At 35.7% G+C, this 3197-nt stretch overlaps 1 long non-coding RNA gene across 1 annotated transcript; it reads right to left on the bottom strand.

Moving 5' to 3' along the window:
- Positions 1-1222: 1222 nt before the first annotated feature.
- LOC142164948 (uncharacterized) lies at positions 1223-2850 on the bottom strand. The gene is made up of 2 exons (XR_012696038.1): positions 2446-2850; positions 1223-1580 (listed from the first exon to the last, which is right to left on the bottom strand). It is a non-coding gene; the product is annotated as an uncharacterized LOC142164948 (long non-coding RNA).
- Positions 2851-3197: the final 347 nt, after the last annotated feature.

Raw genomic sequence — 3197 nt, 5'->3', positions numbered from 1 at the left:
CACCTTCTACAACAGGATATGAGCGGGTTATATCTTGAATTTTCTGTTGAAATTTTGTGATGTTTGGATTACACAATCCCAGTTTATTACCAATTTCTTACTATTTGGTTGCATTACCTAAACACTAGAATCAATAGGCACAAACTGAGAATAGGCATGGTGTTACTAGCTTCTACAATAGGCACCAAATGAGAATTCCAACAACTATTTCTTAGAACCAATTCACCAAAATATGACTCGAATATTGTAAATTACATCAACAGCTAAATATGTTGTAATTCTACAAATCTTGTTACACAAATTACATAAACAACATCCAAACAACAAAAGGCAGCAACTACAAAAAAACTCTCAAACACTAAGAACACTAACAACCATCCCCATTTTTACACTATCAACCAAACCACTTTCGAATTCTGTTGGTATCAACAATTGCAAGAAGAACAAAACAGCCAAATAATTATGACAATTAGTAGAATTGTTACACCCCATGTTTTCGTATGTGTGAGTACGTCATAAGTCAATTAATATAAGCTCGAAAATGGAATCATCTTTAAAAAGTTTACAAAGTTAGTTCATCATGTTAACGTGGAGGTTGCAAATATTTAATATCATTAATACCAAGTAGCAAGAGGTTTTGAAGGCTTAGAAGCTAAACGAATTGAAGAAAATAAGTTTCGTCGAAAGTCGACAAGTTGGAATGTTTTACCATGTACTTTTGGGGTGAGACTAGGGTGATTAACATTATAAGGAGATTATATTATGAGTTATTTTATTCATATAATATTTGGTGTTATGTTTTGAAGTCAAGCGATTTGTGGAACAAAAGTTGGAAAAGGTCATCACAAGTTTCATTCATAAATGTACTGAAAATTAGGTCAAATGTAACTGAGCTTTTCTCCCAATATACTTGGAATTAGGAGATGATCTACCTACCAAATTGAAGATCTATGAGTCTAGTTTCTAAATTATTAAACCGTTTGTCGATACAAAATTGTAGCAGAGAGATACTTGTATTTTTGCGAGACTGCGCAGACTGGTAGGTGACAAGTAGGTGCATCACCTACTTGCCAAAAGGAGAGGCCTCAATTAAGTCGGCCAAGATTGGGACTTTTAACGGATAATTAAATCATTTATTGTCACGACCCAAACCGATGGGCCGCGACGGGCGCCTGAGTCTTACCAATCAAACACCCCTAAGCATACGTCTAAAATATGAACCTGAATAACATCTGCTGCATTACAAAATTAACATACGTGAAAGAAGCATGCCATCAAGGCATATGTACGTATACAGACAGAATACAGTGGGCGAGCCGGCAAGGCTGCTATAGACAACTATACATCAAAAACTGAAAGCCGACAAGGCCACATATAACCCAACTAGACATACTGTCTACAGACCTCTAACTGAAACATAACTATACAAAGACAGGACTGAGCCATGTCATACTCATATACATATATATGTACAAACGTATCGTACCAATATCAAAAGTAGCTCCGGATCAAATGGAGCATGCCAACTCTCGCTGATCAGGGATCCTAAGAAGGAGGACCGTCAGCTTGCCTACCTGCACCTGCGGGCATGAAACGCAAGCCCCGTGGAATAGGGCGTCAGTACGAAAAATGTACTGAGTATGTAAGGCATGGAAATTAGTACGTAATAGACATAGATGAAACATGGAATACTGAAACACATCTTTAAATCTGAATAACTTTGTATATTTTGAAACGTTTATAACATCATGCACGTGCGTGTAAATGTCAAGCCATGCATAGGTATGGATTTACATAATATTATCAGCCTCTGAGGGCATCCCATCACATCATATCGGCCACTGTGGGAAAAGTCACAATCGTATACCAGCTGATCAGGTGGTGGTGCGTATATAACGCCATAACCATTCCCATATCCCATATACATACATATATATACATACATATATACGCGTATATAACGCCGTTTGAATACATACATATATATGCGTATATAACGCCATTTGAATACATACCCATATATGCGTATATAACGCCGTTTGAATCATATTTCAGCCACTGTGGGCAACATCATCATCATATATCAGCTGATCAGGTGGTGGTGCGTATATAACACCGTAACCTTTTCTCATATCCCATATACATATATTTACATATATACGCATATATAACGCCATCTGGTCATGGGTCAATGCACATGTATAAATGAGTAAAATGCATGAAAATACATAATAATCTCGATATTCCTTCCGGATAAACTTTTCCAGCTGCGTATTATTCTGAGACCCATGAACAGAAGATAATAATAATTCTCATGGGGAATCAAGAATATAGACACCCCTACTATTTCTATGAATAGAATAATTTATAGAAATCGTGTATTTGCTCGTTTCTTTCGTATAATCTGGACCATGCCAAAAGAAAGAAGGGAGGGTCTTAACATACCTGGAGTAGGAAAAACTCCGTATAATATCCCGTTGGAAAACCTTTTGATTGAATTTAGAACTCAAAAAATTGGATTAAGCTCCTGCTTTTTTTTTGAAACAAAATTTGCTTCTGCTTCAACGTTTCCTTTGCGCTAAATTTGAAATGAAATTTGCTTCTGAATTTGGCGTTGAAATGCTTGAACCAAGAAAGAAAGGTTCTTTAGGAATTTTTGGTTATTTCTTGGTTCTGGCAGCGTTAGACTCTTTTTGTTTGAAAGCCAACTTCTAATTTTCTAATTGTAGTAAATATGACTTTATTTTGGAATGAAGGCTTCTAACGTTGAAGTCTTGCTTTTGAACTTACCCTTTCTTGATTCCAAGCCAATGTAATGAAATGAGCCAAAGACTCTTAATGTAGCTAGGGGCAGATTCTTGGATAGATTTTACTAAGTCTTTCTAAGACTTGATTTTAAGTGATTCATATGTAGCCACCTAGAATAATGACTATTTAGTCATTGTCTAGGCTTTGTGGCTTCTTGCCACGTGGAGGGGGTTAATTTATTAATTATTTATCCACTTATTAGTTAACCGGGTAATGTCCTGTTACCCGGTAATTAATCAATTACCCGCATAATTTAAAAATTATCACAAATTACTTAAAATTCTATTTATTTTTAAAATACTTCATATATACTTTATATATTATACTACTGTGGTCACATGGTACCTTGCATGGTACTAGTTTATAATTTTCGGGTATTATCGCTCGAC

The sequence above is a fragment of the Nicotiana tabacum genome, chromosome 10 (assembly GCF_000715075.1).
Source record: "Nicotiana tabacum cultivar K326 chromosome 10, ASM71507v2, whole genome shotgun sequence".
NCBI lineage: Eukaryota > Viridiplantae > Streptophyta > Magnoliopsida > Solanales > Solanaceae > Nicotiana > Nicotiana tabacum.
The sequence above is the reverse complement of the archived record's forward strand: the minus strand, read 5'-3'. Positions and strand labels throughout refer to the sequence as shown.